Genomic DNA, 20,072 nt, shown 5'->3' on the forward strand with positions numbered 1-20,072 from the left:
GGGTTAGCTTCCTGCCAGCCTCTGCTCCCATTCTCATCAACCCATCAGTATGTCCCCTTGGTTCATTATGTGTGTTTCTGTTTAAAGACACCTTGTTTGGGACTGCCCTGGTGGCGCAGTGGTTAAGAATCCACCTGCCAATGCAAGGGACACGGGTTCGATCCCTGCTCCGGGAAGATCTCACATGCCGCGGAGCAACAGAGCCCGTGCGCCACAACTACTGAAGCCCGCACACCTAGAGCCCGTGCTCCGCAACAAGAGAAGCCACCGCAATGAGAAGCCCGCGCACCGCAATGAAGAGTAGCCCCCGCTCGCCGCAACTAGAGAAAGCCCGCTCACAGCAACGAAGACCCAACTCAGCCATAAATAATAAATAAATAAATTTATTTAAAAATCATAAAAACAATAAAGACACCTTGTTTAATATAAATCGTTGATTCGCTCACACTGAGCTCAAGGCCAACAGCGCTATAACTCACGCCAGAGGGCAGGTCATCTCACACGCGCGTGATTTCTCCATAGAGCACATTGCAGCATTCCTGTGCTTACGCTGGGCGGCCCTCCAGCACTACACGGGAGGGGCCGTCTTTAACAGCAAAACCACCAACAAAAAAAAGCACAAAAGTGCAAAACAACAGGGCACTAAAGAGGATGCTTGTTTATAGCTCTCGAGCTGGACAGAGACGCAGAGGGTCGCCGCGTTCAACCTCAGCTGGGAGCTCCTGCATCGGGAGACTCAGATAGACTCACGGCTCTGCACACGTCTGCAAGTGACCAGGAAAGCGCCGTGAGTATTGATTTGGGGGTTATCAATGTTAGCAAATAGGCGGATTCACAAATATGGAGTCCACGAATAACAAGGATTGACCTGATGACAATAAATGATGGTGGGTGTGATGGTGACGATGGTGGCTGCTGGTTTCAAGTACTCTGCACGTATTAGCCTGTTCACCATCTCTGAAGCCCTACGAAGCAGGTGCTTTTCGCAGCCCCATACCACAGATGAGGAAGGCGAGGCTCCGAACGGTGAGCCATACGCCCTAGACCCCTCCAGTGGTCAGCGGTCAGGCTGGGGTCTGAGCCGAGGTAGGCTGACCCCAGAGTCCCCGCCCTTAGGTCCTCTCATCACGTTGTTTCTCTTTTAAATGTGAAGCCAACACTGGCCACAGCGTCAAGATAAGACGAAGCTGGTGTGACAGCCTTTGTTAGCATTTTGTGAATGCCTGGGATAGCTCAGATCCAAAAAAGCGATAAAGCAAGCAGATGGAAGAGAGAGGAGGAATGGGAGCTGCTTCTCCTTTTTATGGAGAGCCCCAGGCCCCGGAAAGATCTAGAAAGCGTCTGTCACAAGACCCTGGAACACGGGATCCTGGCCCATCTAGATTCCAGGTGCACCGCCTAGGACCAGGGTGAGCACAAGCGCCCAAGGAGGCTTTGTGAGCCGCCAGCTCCATGTGGGTTCTCCCGGCCTCCCTGCCCCGAGCTTTGGGTGTGGCCCAAGTTCGGTAAACGTCGGACCAGAAGTAGAGCCAGGAGGTGGGTGTCTCCTGAACAGGGCTCTCCAAATGGGATCTGCGGGTGAATGTCCAGTGGGAGGCTCCAGCCTGTGAGAATCTGTTATCCACGTGTTTTCCATCCAGATGGTAGCAGCAGAGCAATGGACGAGGGGGACTTTCCGGGGAGAGGGCAAGGTTCTGCGTGGTGATGGGGCGTCCGTTACGTGGGGGGTTAAAAATTCACAGCTCAGACTTGTGTATGTCAACACATGTCAATTCAACGCATGTTAATTTTACCTTAAAAAAACTGTACAAGGGCTTCCCTGGTGGCGCAGTGGTTGAGAATCCGCCTGAGGATGCAGGGGACACGGGTTCGTGCCCCGGTCCGGGAAGATCCCACATGCCGCGGAGCGGCTGGGCCTGTGAACCATGGTCGCTGAGCCTGCGCGTCCGGAGCCTGTGCTCCGCAAAGGGAGAGGCCACAACAGTGAGAGGCCCACGTACCACCAAAAAAAAAAAAAAAAAAAAACACTGTACAAAATAAATAATCAGCGTGGAGTTGTAGTGGGTGGGGAGAGCTAACAGACATGGCAAATGCTGGTAACTGTTAGAGCTGGATGGTGGCTACCTGGGGGCTTCAGTACACGATTCTAGTTAACTTACATCTTCTTGAAAGTTTCCGTAATAAAAAGAAAACCATTTGTCAATGATCAGCAGGTCCGGGGTTCCTCTGAGATGGGTCCCCCGTTCAGGTGCCAGGGTTGGCACCTACGTCGCCTATCAGGTTGATGCCAAGAGGCCCAGCATGGGGTGACAGTTTGGGGTTGGTGCCAGCAGGTTCAACTCCCCACTTCCCCACACATGGGCTGAAGTCGGGCAAGCGACTTCACCGCTCTAGGCTTCAGTGCCCTCATCTGTAAAATGGGCACAATCACAGTCCTTATTTTCGCGTACGGCAGCGGAGAGGCTCTTAGGCCTTTAATCCTCAGGTGCGGTGAAGTATTTTGTGAGCGATAGATGCTGTGACACAATCATTTTATCTGCCATTGTGAATCTTACCTAGTGTGGTAACTCCCAAAGCTTTCCGGCCACAGCACAGTCAGGTTGGACAAAAGTCCCCAGGTCCCCAGCTTTTCCACCTGGTGCCTTTTGCCACATTTGGCCCTTGAGCACATTTTGAAGGGTTTACACCCAAGGCAATAGAAATGAAAGCAAAAATAAACAAATGGGGCCTAATCAAACTTATATTCTTTTGCACAAAGTAAAGGAAACCATAAACAAAAGGAAGAGACAACCTACAGCCTGGGAGAAGATACTAGCAAATGATGTGACTGACAAGGGCTTAATTTCCAAAATATACAAACAGCTCATACAGCTCAATAACAACAAAACCAACAACCCAATCGAAAAAGTGGGCAGAACACCTAAACAGTCGTTGCTCCAAAGGAGACATACAGATGACCGACAGGCTCTTGAAAAGATGCTGGACGGTGCTAATTATGAGAGAAATGCACATCAAAACCACAATGAGGGATATATCCCCTCACACCAGTCAGAATGGCCATCATTAAAAAGTCTACAAATAATAAATGCTGGAGACGGTGTGGAGAAAAGGGAACCTTCCTATACTGCGGGTGGGAATGGAAATTGGTGCAGCCAATGCGGAGAACAGTAGGGAGGTTCCTTAAAAAACTAAAATTGGAGTTACCATATGGAAGGGTTTACATATCGTTTGATTATATGGTGGGGGTATATATGTTGGGCATGTGGTCTGACTTAAACTGCCAGGTACCAAGTCTCCTTGGGTCCTTCCAAATCCCTGTTGCTACTCTGTTTGTCCGGTGAGGTAAATGAGACTAAACAGAGTGGTGAATGGGAAACCACGGGCCACACACAACCAGCGACACGTGCCCCCAGCCCACTGGCGCACAGGGCTACCCAGCGTCCTGCGGCTCTCAACCCGGCGGACAGGGGGAGCCTGGAAGGACACAAATGAACCCACTAAGAGTGCAAAGACAGAATCTGAATGCTGTCTGGATATTTGATGATACTAAGAAATTGTGATTAAGATTCTAGGTATAACAGTGGCATCGGGTTTTGGTTTTTCTGCTTTTTTTCCTTTAGAGTCCTTACCTTTTAGAAATACACCCTAAAATACGTAGGGGTGAAATGATAAACTGTCTGTGATTTACTGCAAAATAATCCAGTGCCAGGAGTTCGGGGGCACACTGACCTGTGCTGTCCAGTACAGAGGCCACTAGCCATAGTGCGACTACGCATTTAAGTTCAAGCTAATGAAATGAAATCAGGGCAAACGACTTGAGCAGTTATTCGTCCAAAGAAGATATCCAAATGGCCATAAGCACAGGAAAAGTTGATCGACACCACCAATCATTAAGGAAACGCAATCAAAACCACAGATGCTGCCTCACCCCCCATTAGAATGGCTGCTGTCAAAAACCCAAAAACTAACAAGTCTTGCCGAGGACCTGGAGAAACTGGAACCCCCGTGCTCAGTTAGTGGGAATGTAAAATGTTGCAGCTGCCGTGAAAAACGCTTTGGCGGTTCCTCAAAAAATTAAAAATAGAATTAGCAAATGACCCCAGCGAGTCCACTTCTGGATATATACACAAAAGAATTGAGAGCAGGGTCTTGAAGACGTACTTATACGCCCACGTTCACAGCAACACTATTCACAAGAGCCAAAAGGTAGAGACGACCCAAGTGTCCATCAACAGATGAATGGATAAGCCAACTGTGGTGTCTATTTACAATGGAATATCATTCAGGGAGGAAATGCTGATACAGGCAACAGCATGGATGACCCTTACGCTAAGTGAAGTGAGCCAGTGACGAAAAGACAAAGATGCCATTTGATTCCACTAGTGACGGAGAGACAGGAAGTAGAATGGCAGTTGCCAGGGGCTGGGGGCAGCGGAGGAGAAACCGGGAGTTACTGTCTAGTGGGTGCAGACTTTCAGTTCTGCAAGATGCTACAAGTTCTGGAGAAGGATGGGGCTGACGGTTGCACAACTGTGCAAACGCACTTAATGTCGCTGAATTGTACACTTCGAAATGGCTGAGATGGTAAGTTTTGTTATGTATATTTTACCGCAATAAACAAATGGGAAAAAAAAAAAGGGGGACAATGGGGAATATGAAAGATTTACCTTAAAAGTGTAAAGGAAATTAAACATTTAGTTTGCGGTCACGGTGGCCACATTTCGTGGGCTTGACAGCCACACGTGGCTGGTGGCTACCACACAGGACACCGCAGATCTAGAACATTCCCATGGTGGCAGAAAGCTCTCCTGGACAGCGCTGGTCTGTCAGAATGGCAGAAAACTGAAAATTGGCAAAGAGTTGGTTGATGGGGTCCATGTTTTACTATTCTACTTTGTACACATTTGCAGTTTTCCAAAATGAAAATTTTTTACTTGGAAAATCCTTGCACGTCAAAAAATCAAGGGCTTCCCTGGTGGCGCAGTGGTTGAGAGTCCACCTGCCGATGCAGGGGACGCGGGTTCGTGTCCCGGTCCGGGAGGATCCCACGTGCCGCGGAGCGGCTGGGCCCGTGAGCCGTGGCCGCTGAGTCTGCGCGTCCGGAGCCTGTGCTCCACAACGGGAGAGGCCACAACAGTGAGAGGCCCGCGTACCGCAAAAAAAAAAAAAAAAAAAAAAAAAAAAATCATACGTCTTTCTGATTTTTTTATTGTCTGTCAACCCCCCCAAGGACAGGGATTTTTGTCTGTTTTGCTCCCTGTGGGACACACACAGCCTGCACAGAGCATGGCACATGGTAGGGGGTCACTAAATATTAGTGGGGTGAACAAATGAATTTGCACAGGGGGTCAAACAAACCCAATCATTCGTTCAAAGAGCAGCCTGGTGAGAAAGGCATTTACCAATCGCCCGCTCTGTGTCCAGCATGGGGGAGAGCTGAGGAGACCGTAACGAACAAAAGCAGACCCAGTCCCTGACTTTGGGGAAGATCATGACTAGTGGTTCTCAACCAGGGGTGACATTAGACGCCCCTCTCCTTCCTCGACACACACATACTCAAAAAGCTTTTGAAAAAGTGACCATGGGAGGCGGGGGACACCCAATTCACATGCAAAGCTGCAACCCCAAATTACGCACAGGGGAATGGACGTCTTGCGCTCCTTCAGAGCAGAAGCTTTAAAAGCCATCGCACGGTTCTGCCCAAGTCCTGGCATGACATGGATACATGGACAGAGCCACAGCCAATGCACGAAGCTCGGACACACAAGCGAGAGAGGAGCCTTTGCTGTTGTCAGCCACTGAGATCTAGGGCTCACTCGTTACTGAAAATCACTCAGGCAAAGCTGACTGATACGTCTCGGAAGAGCCCACCCTGCCCCAGTGCTTCCTTGGTATCAGGCCCTGTGCTAACCCCACACCTGTTGATTCCTCCCAGTCCCCGGGGAGGCAGGAGGAACGTTTCCCACAGCGCAGGAAACTGAGGCTCCCAGGGGTCGGGACACTTGCCCCAAACCACACTGTGGGGCCAGAATTTGAACTCAGACCCTGTGATTCTGAAGAACCTCATTCTCCACCACTGGGCTATAAAAAGCAGGAAAAGCTGGGCTTGCGAAACCACAACCAGCTCAAGAGAACAGCCATGATGCAACAATGACAAAGTGTCCTTCCAGAAAATCGTGTGAATTCCTCCGGCACTTGGAATGCCATCGGAGTTTTGCGTTGTCATCAGGAGTTGTGCAGAAGCCAGGCTGCTGAGCAGGATACAGAATTAAAAGTCCCCGCAGAAGCTCCAGAAACAGGCTAATTTTAATTTAGATTTAATTTAATGCTAGTAACCCTCAGGTTATTTGCAAGTCATAAAAATGAAAGTCGTCGGAACTTTACCATTTGCTGATGGGAAGTGATAGGTGGAGGAGAGGATGTGGCAAAGTCTAGCTGTTGCTTTTCCAAACACCATTTCCTCACCCCTCCTCGCCTTACTCACAGAAGCCTGATGCTGCTCGGGGTAACCCCTGCCAATTCCAAGATGTAAACAAATGCTGCTCTGAGTCAGTCAGTCTTTTTCAAACTATGGGTCATGCCTTTGAGGGTTGTGGCATCAAATTAGCAGGTTGTGACAAGGAATTTTTTTTTAAGTTAAAGAGTATAGGGTCAAATGGAATGGGATAGAATAGAAAATATTAAAAGGCATCACACAGGGTAAGCAAAAGGATCAGTTTGTGATACTGGTTTCAATTATGTGTGTGTCTCTGTGTGTACATATTTCCTACTGTGGGTTGTGGCCAAAATAGCTTTAAAATAATTGGACCAGGCCAGTAGCACTGCTATCCCCTTTATCAGCCATTCACTTTCCCAGGCTTCCTAACAGCTAGGCTAGCCATAGTTTTGCAAATAAGTAAAAGCCAAAGTGTATAGAGTTGGGTTCTGCTCAATGAATCTTTTGGGGAAGACAGAATTTGGGAAAGTTTTTCTTCCAGAATATAAAGACAGAGCTTCTCTAGGGAGAAAGTCTTTTGCTTCCTGCTTCCAGCTTTGAATACAGTTGAGAAGACTGGAGCTGTGGCAGCCATTTTGCAATCATGGGGCAATAAAGCTGAGGCCGATAAGCCTACCTACGGAGGATAACTGATGAGGGGAGAGAAAAAGACTAGGTTCTTAACAACTCCTCACAGGTTGCCTGCCTCCAGACTTCTTAATCCTTACAGTTTAAGCCACTGTTAGGTTTTCCATTATTTGCAGTCAAACACAACCTGACACAAACAAGTTGGCATTTCTAGACATCTTTGCAGCCCATCAAAAGGATTCTCAAAGCCTTCCATGGGTCAAGGACTGTACTCTGTGAATCCGCTAATTGAGAAGAGAGGCCCAGCAAAATGGGAGAGGGCTGATGGTAAGGGGATCTGAAAAAAACACCACTGGGGACAAAAACTCTTCTTCTCCCTAGTCCCACTGTTTACAGCTCCTCCTATTTATTATCCAACCCTTGAAGTTGGGCTGGCCTTTTGACTTGCCTTGGCCAACAGAATGTGGTGGAAGTGATGGTGTGCATTTCTGAGCCTACTCTTTGCCCAGCTGCCATGTGACAAAGTCCAGGCTAGCCTTTTGGAGGACAAGAGACACATGCCCATCACCTCTACCATCCCAGCTCACAGCCAGCCAAGGCCTAGAAGCAGAGCCGCCTAGCTGACCTAGAGCTGACCAGACCCAGGCAAAAGAGAAGTAACCAGAGGTACCCAAGGCCAAATTCCAACCATTAGAATCACAGTTTTGTTTTAATCCACTCTGGTGCATCGTGTTTTCCAAAGATGGCTGAAATAATGTCTCCAACCTCCCATGATCTACCGAAGTACGACCTTGCCAGTCCCCTTGAATTGAGGAAACTTTGTGACTACTTCAACTAGGACAGTGCAACAGATGTGCCACTATGTGACTTCTGAAGCTAGGTCATAAAAGTCAATTCAGGTTCTGCCATGTCCACCAGGACATCTACCCTGGAAGCCCTAAGCCACCTTAATAGAATTCTGACTGCTCTGAGGCCACCATGCTATGGGGAAGCCTAAGCTAGACACATGGAGAGACCATGAGTAGATGCCCTGGTTGGTGGTCTTATCTTCAAGTCATCCCAGCCCAGGTGCCATGCATGGCATAGGAACAAGCCCTCAGCCCCCAGCCTGCGAGTCTTCCCAGCCAAGACCACAGACATCATGAAGCAAAGACCCACTATTTCAAATTCCACGTCAAATTCTTGGCCCATAAAACCTGTGAGTATAATACAATTGTTCCATTAAGCTGCTACATTTGGGGGTAATTTGTTAAACAGCAACAGTAACCAGAACAGCCTCTAAAGTTGGGGGTTATTTGTTATGTGGCAGCAGCTAGCTGATACAGCCCTCTCTAGAGACTAAGTACCAACTTTGACCTCACACCTCTGACTCACCCAACTCTTTCTTTTTGTAAAAAATTAATTTATTTATTTTTGGCTGCATTGGGTCTTCATTGCTGCGTGCAGGCTTTCTCTAGTTGAGGCGATGGGGGCTATTCTTCGTTGTGGTGCACGTGCTTCTCACTGCGGTGGCTTCTCTTGTTGTGGGGCACGGGCTCTAGGTGCACGGGCTTCAGTAGTTGTGGCACGCGGGCTCAGTAGTTGTGGCACACGGGTTTAGCTGATCCGCAGCATGTGGGATCTTCCCAGACCAGGGATTGAACCCATGTTCCCTGCGTTGGCAGGTGGATTCTTAACCACTGTGCCACCAGGGAAGTCCCTCACCCAAGTCTTACCCATGCCACCTCCCAAATCTCTCCACTTTATCTCCTCCTCTCCATGACCACTATTCCTGCCCAGATCCAGGCCTCACCATCTCTCTTTTCATCTGTCCATCCACCCAGCCTTTTGGGGAGAGAGAAAGAAAGAGCTATTTGGAGAGCAATTAAAATCAACACCATCTTTATTTTCAGTGACTTTTAGAGTTCTAAAATCACTGAATTAGTTTAACAACATAAAAGCGTGCCCTATAAAACTTGGATTGCTCGTAAAGCAACTGGTGTCTAGCTCCTAAAAGCCTTGTTTACACAGGTAGTCACACACTAGAAATGTTAGGTATGTTTTCTCTCTTCCCTTTTTGCCATTCACCGCTGTTCTAAACGAAGCTATAAAGCCACAGACTTGCCAAGAAAATCAGGCATCTGAAAAGGTTTTTGATTTTTTTCTTACTACTAGTGTATAAAAAACAGGGGGACACTCTGAGGAGTGAAACAGGTAATGGGGCGGGGTGAAGGGAACAAGAGCAGCGATTACACTGACCGGACACAGGGCTGCCAAGCGCATCAAGCAGAAGAGGACACTTTAAGTTCAGGAAAAAAATGGAGTTAAGAGAAGCCAAGGGGAAAGAAAAGCCCCTACAACATTCCACGCATGCTTTAGACCACTCGGTCCTAAACGTGGGCAGGCACCAGAATCACCTGGAAGGTTTTTAAAAGAAAGAATGAAAGAATGGATTTCAGAATCAGCAGGTTGGGGGCGGGGGCGGGGGTGGGGGTGATGCTGCTGGTCCGAGGACCACTGCTCTAGAAGCTTTTGTCTCTTTAGTTTTCCTTCTGGGGCTCTTGCTCTTGTATAGAACACAAGCCACCAGTTCCTAGCCAGCGTCCGGGCCCCTGACAATGTGGCCTCGCAGGGTCCTCTCCGAGGCTCAGGAGGGTCCAACAGCCAGTCTCGGTCTGATATCCTTTTAAACAGCGCTTGGATTTGGTTCCATTCAGCAATATACCCTCCTAAGAGGATGACTCACAGTGAGTATAGGCCTTTTGCCCCTTTGCCAGAAACTTCCTTTCTCAGCCTCCTTTGCAGCCAAGTGTGGACGTGGGAAGATTTTTACAATTGGATAAAAAAGAGAGAGCCTTACATTGGGAAGATTATTGGCCCCTCCTCTTTCCTGCTTGAGAGAATGATATGAAGCATGGTGACAATGGCCAGTGCTACAGCAGCCATTTTGCCCTCCTGAGGGCGAAGGCCCGGTGAATCAGAGACAGACCCAGCGGCCTGGCAATACTGAGCTGCCAAATATCCCTGGAATGGCCTTCAACTAGATGTTTTGTTCCAGAAGAGAACCAAAAGCCTGAATTAACTAAGGTTAAACATATACCTACTCTATGACCCAGAAATTCCACTCCAAGGTATTGACTTAACGGATGTGAAAAGTATGTCTACAAAAACATTGGTACAGAAATTTTCATAGCAGCATTATTCACAAAAGCCCCAAATTGGAAACAGCACAGTGTCCAGCGACTGGTAGATGGAGAAACAAACTATGTTATATCCACGCACTTGAATACAGCTTAATAATGAAAGGGAATAAACTACTGATACAGGCAAGGTCATGGACGAATCTCAAATCCACCGTGCTGAGGAAAGGAAGCCAGACACAAAAGACCATTCACTGTGCGACCCCCTTGAGGTAAAGTTCTAGTGAAACTGATGGGGAAAAAAAAATCAGAGGTGTGATTGCCTTAAGAGGGCAGCAGGAGGGGGAGAGGGCTAAGTACTGACTAGGAAGGTCCATGAGGAAATCTTCTGGGATGATGGAAATGGTCTGTAGCTAGATCTGGGAGATGGTTATATAGGTAATATTTGCTAAAATTCATCAAGCAGTGCACTTAAGGTTTGTGCCTTTTATTATACTTAATTTGTATCCCAGTAAAGCACAGCTAAAAAAAAAAAAACCAAAAAAACAAAAAACCTACACAATCGATTCTTGTTATTCGTGGTAGTTATGTTCTACAAAGTTGCCACGAACACTGAATTAGAGAATAAGGAACTATTGCTCCTGGGGGAAATACAGGTTCTTATGAGCCTCTGGTCCCAACATTCTCATCGACTGATCAATACATAACCTTGTTTTTACGCGTGTTTCTGTTTAAAGACACCTGATGTAATATATATGGCTGATTCATTCGCAGTGAACCCATAACCAACGGCGCTGTAACTCACACCTCAATGAAGATCATGTGAGACACGTCACAGCCTTCTGGAACTCGGGAACACTAGCCAACACTTCAGCACAATGTTGTGCTGTGCATTTGAAACAGCTAAACCAGCCACAAAGAGCCCCCAAATGTGAAAAACGTGGCACTCAACAGACCAAGAAAAAGCCACTTGGCTACAGAGTAGGAGCTGAAACAAGAAGACAGAGGGTCGCCCTGGTCGACCTCAGCTCGGAACAGGAACACAGGACAACTCAAATTTTTCACTTGCTCTGTGCACACGTCTGTAAATGACTGGGAGAGCACCCGGTCTGCTGATCTGGGGGTCACAAAGAAAATTTTAGCAGGTAGATGAATTCACAAAGATGGCATGTGGGAATGAGAATCAACTGTATGGGGAAATATGGGTCAAGATTATAGCACATTTACTTACCCTTTACCCGGAGATTTCACTCATGGGCCTGATCCTACAGGTACCATCTGACATATCCAAAATTATACATTTAGGAGGTTTTTAGGGCAAGGTGTGCGTCTACCAGTGAGATATTGGAAGTAATCCACTGGCCATCAGTGGAAAACAGGTTAAATAAACTGGGTCCATCTACATGGGAATACTATGCTGCCGTAAAAAAGAATACAAATGGCCACCTATATGGGAAAAGAATCTGAAAAAGAAGAGATATACGTATAGATATATAACTGAATCACTTTGCTGTATACCTGAAATTAACACAACATTGTAAATCAACTATACTCTAAGGTAAAATTTAAAAAAAAATTTTTTTTTAAAGAATGCAAATGGCCAACAAGCCCGGGAAGAGATGCTCAATATCATTAGCCTCCAGGGAAATGCAAATCAAAACCACAAGTGGAGACCGCTTCACCCACTAGGATGGCTACAATCAAAAAGACAGACAATAATGAGTGCTGGCGAGGATGTGTACAAATCGGAACCCTCGTACACTGCTGGTGGGAATAGAAAATGGTGGGGCCTCAGTGGAAAGTAGTCTGGGAAACTCCCCAAACAGTTAAACACTGTTACCATGTGACCCAGCGATTTCACTCCTACATATATACCCAAGAGAAATGAATACATGCATTCACACAAAAACTGGTATACAAATGTCCACAGCAGCATTATTCATAATAGCCAAAAGGTTGAAATAACCCAAATGTCCACCAATGGATGCACGGATCCACAAAACGTGGTCTCTCAATATGGTGGGATATTACTCAGACACCAGAAGGAATGAGGTACTGATATACCACAGTACAACACAGATAGATGATCCTTGAAAGCATCAAGTAAAAGCGGCCAGACACAAAGGACCATATATTGTATGATCCCATTTTATGAACTGTCCAGAATAAACAAATCCACAGAGACAGAAAGATTAGTGGTTGCCAGAGGCTGTGGAGAGGGAGGAATTTGAAGGGGTTGTTTTTGGGCACAAAATTTTTTTTTTGGGGGGGGGTGATAAAAATGTTCTGAAACTAGATAGCGGTGATGGTTGCATATTACATAATCTTGAATATATAACCTGTGCATATACCAGAAAGGGCTGAATTGTACACTTTAGATGGGTGAATTTCATGGTATGCGAATTATGTGTTAATAAAGATGTTATTTTTTAAAAAGGAACAAGGATGTTCTCCATATACTGACAGAGAAAGTTCTCCACGACTATTGTTCTGTGCGAAGTGTATAAAACGTTACCATCTGCTTAAAGACAGTGGGGAGGAGATACAAGAATATATATTCTAGTAAATCAACTATATATCCATTAAAAAAAAAAGACTATATATCTTAAATGCCTTTCTAGGTCTAAAGAACTTCCAGAAGGATCTCTACAGCACTAAACCCACTTATGAACTAGGAGGGGGACCCAGCAGATGGGACAAAGATAGGACGGAGACACTCCGCTGCAAATTTTTCAAAAATAGTTTTTGGTTTTTCAGCCAATGTCCTAGCCATTCCAAAAAGCAAACTTTTTTTTAATTTTGTTTTTTTTTGGGTTTTTGGGGGTTTTTCTGGCCATGCCCCGAGGCTTGCGGGATCTTTGTTCCCTGACCAGGGATTGAACACAGGCCATAGCAGTGAAGGCTCCAAGTCCTAACCACTGGACCACCAGGGAATTCCCCCAAAAGTACATTTTTTTTTTTTTAAAAGGTGTTAAAAAAAAAAATAAGAGGACAGGGGCTTCCCTGGTGGCGCAGTGGTTGGGAGTCCGCCTGCCGATGCAGGGGACACGGGTTCGTGCCCCGGTCCGGGAAGATCCCACGTGCCGCGGAGCGGCTGGGCCCGTGAGCCGTGGCCACTGAGCCTGTGCGTCCGGAGCCTGTGCTCCGCAAAGGGAGAGGCCACAACAGTGAGAGGCCCGCATATCACAAAAAAAAATAAAAATAAAAATAAAAAAATAAAAAAATAAATAAATAAATAAGAGGACACTTTCCGCCATCACTCATCAGCGTAAACTGTTAACTTGCAGCTGAATGCACACAAACTAAAAAGATATTCAGTGGTAAAAGGAAGCAGTGGGATTTGAACCCAGACTTTGGGACACCAAATCCTTGGACTGCGTTCCAGGACACCCCACTGCCTCGTTTCCAGTGTCCATGAAAATGCTGTGAAACTGGGCATCTGCTGGCACGACCTCCCTTCCCTCTACCCCTCCCCGGCAGAAATTCTTCTCTTCCTGAACTTGTCAGGAGCCTTCCCTAATCATGGCCCGATTTCTCTCACATAACGCTTGAGGCAGAACCACTGGGGAGTCCTGAGACGTGGGAGCCTGGGGTCTACCCCACGAGGGCCAGGAAGTTGGGTGGGCAGGTCCTGAGCCAGCCAGGGTTTGTGGTCCTGGTTTCAAGATGCCACACTTCATCCTGTTTCGTAACAAATGCCCCCCACCCTCCTCCAGGGCTTACTTACAAGCAGCATTGTCCATCTAACCCTGTCTGTGCTCACCACCCGGAGGGTTGCAGGGGAGTCGCTAACCGGCCTCCGGCTTCCTCTCGGGTCCCTTCTAAACTCAGCTCCCCACTCGGGCCAAAGAGATCCATTTGATTTGAGGTCACGTGGTTTCCCCTTCCCAGGACTCTTCACTGACCCACTCAACAAAACAGTGCTGGGTAGACAGCGGCAAGGACAACAGACATCCCTACTCTCCTGGTGACATTCCAGGGCAGGAGTCAGACCACGAACAGAACAAAGACATGGTGCCCAGAGGAGGAGAGCAAGGAGGCGGGAGAAAGGTGCTGTGGGGTGGGGGCGGGGAGGGCTGCGGGGGGCATCTTTAGCGAAAGTGGTTGGGGCGGCCTCACAGAGAAAGGGGAGTCTGAGCTGATGTGCAGAAGCTAAGGGAAGGAGCGATTCAGACACCCAGGGAAGGGTGGTCCAGGAAGAAGGAACAGCAGATGCAAAGGTCCTGTGGCAGAAACATGCTGGGGCTACTTGAGCAACAGCAAGGAGGTGAAGTGGGGTTGAGGAGACAATGAGGGTCAGCCACAGAGGGCCTGGTGGGCCGTGGTGAGGACTTGGGCTTTTATTCTGGGTTGAGTCCAGGGACGTGACCTGACTTGGGTTTTCACAGGATCCCTCCGGCTGCTGAGTGGAGAACGAACTGCAAGAGGCGAGGATGGGAGCAGGGAGCTCAGAGAGGAGGCAATGGTGGCAGGGGAAGAGGTGAAACGTGGTTGGAATCTGGATTTGATGGCAAAGCAACAGGGTCTGCAGACGGATTGACCAGGAGGTGTAGGGGAAAGAGCAGAGTCAAGGGCCCGCTGGAATTTGAGACGGACAGCAGGGCAGAGCAGCTAAAAGTGGGCGGCCAGGCAGGATGTGAAGTGCAGACGCACCCTTACACCAGCTCTCTTGGTGGATCTAGCACCTGCTCCAGCTAAGGCCATTTCTCGCTAAGGTATTCTGAATGTCCCAAAGCTACTAATTATCTTATTAGGAGAGGGGTTGGCCTCCCACCCAGGACAAAACAGGGACGGCTGCTGCTCAGAGCCTCAGAGACAGAGCAAAAATTGCTGAGATACGCAAGGTCTTCAGATCTTCCTCACCCAGCAGCTCTTTGTGTGTCGTTTCAGAACCTGGCCTTTCCCCAAAGTCTAAACTGAGATTGGCAGTTTACATCTGACTTTGAATCCTTGAACCATCTGGGGGTATATGGTGTAAGGTAGGGATCCCATTTCATCTCTTTCCAAATGAATGACTAGTTTTTGGTCCCCAGCTTGGTTTATTAAGCCTCTCCCTTCCCCATCAATGTGACCACTGGCCACTTTGGCCTCAGACCAGATGTCCACACCTTGCCTGGCTCTCATCCTGGGCTCTCTGTTCTTTTCCATTGGTAAAATGTCAATTTCTATTTCTTGCCAAATCTCGGAGATAAAACCTATTCAGCTGGACAGGTAATCAATATATGGACTGAGCTGAGCAGAAGGTGATGGATAGTCCAGGCAGCAGGCGCCTCAGAAGGGTACAAGGTCCCCAAAGCAGAGACCTTGATGTCCCTTTGCTTGACTATACATTCTCGAGTAACTTGACTTACATATCACGTTATCAACTTTTTTTTTTTTTTGGTGGTGGTACGCGGGCCTCTCACTGCTGCGGCCTCACCCATTGCAGAGCACAGGCTCCAGACGCACAGGCCCAGCGGCCACGGCCCATGGGCCCAGCTGCTCCGCGGCACGCGGGATCCTCCCGGACCGGGGCACGAACCCGCGCCCCCCGCATCCGCAGGCGGACTCCTAACCACTGCGCCACCACGGAAGCCCTCACGTTATCAACTTTTAATGAAACCATCCTCACAAAAAAAGACAGAGGGCATAAGAAAGTACTCACAAAGAAACCCAAAGATTAAAAATCATAATCTACAGACACAAAAGGTCACATATCGTATGATACGACTTCTAAGAAATGTCCAGAAAAGGTAAATCCGTAGAGACAGAAAGCAAATTCGTGGTTGCCGGGGGCTGGGGGGAGGAGAAATGAAGAGAAACTGCTTAATGGGTATAGAGTTTCCTTTTGGGCAAAGGAAATTATCCTAGATAGGTGGGTTGGCAGGAAACTAGATAGAGGTGATGGTTGCATAACATTATTGGCGTACTAAAAGCCACTGAACTGTGCACTTTAAAACGGTTAACTTTTTAAAATTGAAGTATAGTTGATTTACAATGTTGTGTTAGTTTCAGGTGTACAGCAAAGTGATTCAGATATATATATATATATATATATATATATATACATACATAGAAGTTTTCAGTTGCTTTTTCCCTTATAGGTTATTACAAAATATTGAGTATAGTTCCCTGTGCTACCCAGTAGGTCCTTGTTGTTTATCTCTTTTATATATAGTAGTGTGTATCTGTTAATCCCAAACTCCTAATTTATCCTTTCCCCCTCAAAATGGTTAATTTTTATGCTATGTGAATGTTATCTCAAAAAAAGAAAACAGTTAATGTAAGCAGAAAACAAAGACGATGGTCCCATTCCTATTGTAAGCTGTTCCTTTTTTTTTGGCGGTACGCGGGCCTCTCACTGTTCGGAGCACAGGTTCCGAACGCGCAGGCTCAGCGGCCACGGCTCACGGGCCCAGCCGCTCCGCGGCACGTGGGATCCTCCCGGACCGGGGCTCGAACCCGTGTTCCCTGCATCGGCAGGCGGACTCTCAACCACCGCGCCACGAGGGAAGCCCTGTTCCTATTGTAAGCTCTTTTTAAGCCACATTAAAAAGTAAAATCAGTGATGTTTTCAGCAGAACTGGCAAAAAGTTGACTGAAGCTTTAATTATCAAGGACCTCATTCAAGATAGAGACTTTAGGTTTTAGCATTAGTAATGACTATTGATAAATATAATGCTATTTAAAATGTTTGATTTTTTTTTTTTTTTTTTGCGGTATGCGGGCCTCTCACTGTTGTGGCCTCTCCCGTTGCGGAGCACAGGCTCCGGACGCGCAGGCTCAGCGGCCACGGCTCACGGGCCCAGCCGCGCCGCGGCACGTGGGATCCTCCCGGACCAGGGCACGAACCCGTGTCCCCTGCATCGGCAGGCGGATTCTCAACCACTGCGCCACCAGGGAAGCCCTAAAATGTTTGATTTTTAAAAATCTTCCTCACCTGTTTTTAATGTACATTTTAATGTATTTTTTTATAATGTACCAAAGTGGAGTCACGTACGTATACAGTTTATAAAAAACAGGTGACGGTTAAGGCCTGGACTTTGGAACGAGACCTTCTGGGTTCAAATGCCACTTAAGTGATGTGTGAGCTCAGGCGAGTCACTTCAGCCTCCCTTTCCCTACAGTTTCTTTCTCTATAAAATGGGATTAAAAATAGTGCCCACCTCAGAGGGTTGTGAGGATTAAAGTGAATGGATGCATGTAAATAGATATGCATTAGGCACACGCTTACCATTTTTACTGCCAGGAGTGTAGAATCCAAAGTATCGTGGCCTCCGCCAGGCAGCGATCAAGGTCAACATCAGCCATAATATGTCAAGTGGATAGTATGTACCTTTGATGTGATAAGATGGGAAGGGCACCTTATCTCTGTGGTCTTTCTCCCAAACCCCTAACCCCTTGTCTAATCTCGAGAAAGACATCAGACAAATCACATTCTCCAAAATCCCTGGCCAGCAGTCCCCCAAAATGTCGAGGTCATCAAAAGTAAGGAAAGTCTGAGAAACTGTCACAGCCAAGAGAGGTCTAAGGAGACACGACAAGGCAATGTAATGTGGTGCGCTGGCTGGAGCCCTGGAACAGAAAAAGGACATTAGGGGGAAACTAAGGAAATCTGAATCAGTTCTGGAGTTGGGTTCACGGTGATGTTGGTTTTTGGCTGTGACAAACATCTGTCCCCCTGATTCTGCCCTGGTTCTCCTACAATCTCATCCCCACATGGTGACCAAAGGGATCACGTGAGAATGCAAGTCCGCTCGCGTCCCTCCTCTGCCCGAAGCTCTCCCATGGCTCCTGCCTCACTCAGAATCAAAGTCCAAGTTCTTACTGTGACCATCTGCCCCCATTCCACCACCTCTGTCCTCACCTCTCACCCTCTCTCCCTCCTTCACTCCCCTCCACCTACACCAGCCTGCTTCATATTCCTCCAATGCACCAGGCACACACCTGCCTCAGGACCTTTGCACCAGATCCGTGAGGCTCAACCCGATTCTGTTGGCAGCCGGGATCTCCACCCCCTCACCCAGCACTTCCACCTCCCTCTCCTGCTTTGCTTTACTTCAAAGCTCTGATTACTATCTCACGTGTGACTCTGATTTATCTTATCTATTGCCTGACTCTTCTGAGGAGGGGGTGAGCCCAGGTTTCGGTCTGTTTTGTTCCCTCTGTGTAAACATGGACTGAATGACAAAGGGGGGACCATTCTCAGTGGTCACAGCTGATTCTGAACAGAGTAGGTGTGGGACCAGGTTTGGGGGAGGGCGTGGTGGGCAGGGGGGGACACATCACAGGCTGACCAGGGACCCATCGGGCAGGGCTCACAATGGGGGACCGGTCACTGGGATGAGAGCAAGGCCCAGGGGCCCAGAGGGAACCTGTCAGGGGCAGATGGGAGAGGAGGTGAAAGGTCACAGGTGGGGGAGGGGTGAAACTGGGCCTCACCACAGAAAGCTGCTCAGAGAAGGGAGAGCTGAGCAGAGGTGCTGATGGGGCCGATGCCACAGAGAACGTCTCAGAGACAGTCAGACACGGGGAGAGAGAGAGGAGGTGGGTGCATCTTCCCAGGACAGTGGGGGGGATGCTCTACGGGACTTATCCACCCGCCCCACCCAGCACACCAACCCAGGAGGCAAATTAATCCAATCAGTCTACACCAGTGGCTCCAGCCCCAAGTGCCAGGAGCCATCCCAATATGGAAGACAATAAAAACTCCAGGCAAGTGTGCAGACACCACCCCGACGAACCCTGTCAAGCTGGTTAGGAACCCTCCACAGGGGCAGGACCCCCAGATAACGCCCGCAACCCCAATGACATCGTGGACAGCTCGTTCACAGGCGCTGTGGAGGAGAACATCTCTCAAGTCCACAGAGCAAGAGTTAAAGAACCAACAGCAGCAGCAGGGACTGCCATGGTGGCTTTCAACCCTCACTCAGAAAGGAGGGTTCTAGAACATGCGATGGGGGGCACACCTCCCTCAAGAAGGGAGGGGAGCCTACAGATAATTTCCACCTGGCATCACACAGAGCCTGGGGCTACTCTAGTTCCACCCTTATGAATAATGGGGCAGGTGTAGAACATTCTAGAATGTTCACAGCACCCTTGAACTTGAAACAACCCAGATGCCCATCAATGGAAGAATGCCTGAATACGCTGCGGTCCATCACACAATGGAATACTACACAGCAATGAAAAAGGAACAAACTACTGGTATATACAACATGGAATCATCTCACAAACATCATGTTGAGTGAAAGAAAACACCACTGTACGGTTTCGTGTGTAAAGTACACACCCACTTTTAACTATGCAGTTAGAATCAGGAGGGTGGTTCCCTGGGGGTTGGAGGGGTGGGGGGCAGATGGAGGGGCCAGAAAGGGTGGGGGCATCTTTTGGGAGGGGATCATGTTCCGGGGGTTTTTTTGTTTTCTGTTTTTAAATCTGGGAGCCAGTTACATGGGTGTGTCCAACGTGCAAAAAATTCATCCAACTGGACATTTATGATGTGTGCTCTTTTCTCCATGTTGTAATTCAACAAAAAGTTCCCCCAAAGGGTGAGAAGACAGAAGAATACAAAAGAATAACTGTCTCCCTCATCCACTACTGGTAGAATGTAACATGGTGTGACTGCGTGGGAAACAGTCTGGCAGCTCCTTGAGGGGTTAAACAGAGCTACCCTATGACCCGGCAATTCCACTCCCGGGTACATCACCCAGGAAACATGAAAACATGTATGCACTGAAAAACATGTACACAAATGTTCACAGCAGCATTATTCATAACGGCCAAAGGTAAAAGCAATCCAAATGCCCATTAACGGATGGATGCAGAAACAAGATGTGGTCCATCCATACAATGGAATATTACTCAGCCATGAAAAGGAATGGAGCACTGACACATGCTACAGCATGGGT

General features: G+C 47.9%; 1 protein-coding gene and 1 long non-coding RNA gene across 6 annotated transcripts in view; one reads left to right on the top strand and one right to left on the bottom strand.

Moving 5' to 3' along the window:
- Positions 1-20,072, bottom strand: part of BICRA (BRD4 interacting chromatin remodeling complex associated protein) — a 79,294-nt gene that overhangs the window by 25,001 nt on the left and 34,221 nt on the right. The window lies entirely within an intron of this gene.
- LOC136792976 (uncharacterized) lies at positions 615-13,362 on the top strand. Its single transcript, XR_010837638.1, has 3 exons — positions 615-787; positions 2,759-4,584; positions 10,957-13,362. It is a non-coding gene; the product is annotated as an uncharacterized lncRNA (long non-coding RNA).

This window comes from Kogia breviceps, chromosome 18 (genome assembly GCF_026419965.1).
Source record: "Kogia breviceps isolate mKogBre1 chromosome 18, mKogBre1 haplotype 1, whole genome shotgun sequence".
In the NCBI taxonomy this organism is placed as follows: domain Eukaryota; kingdom Metazoa; phylum Chordata; class Mammalia; order Artiodactyla; family Physeteridae; genus Kogia; species Kogia breviceps.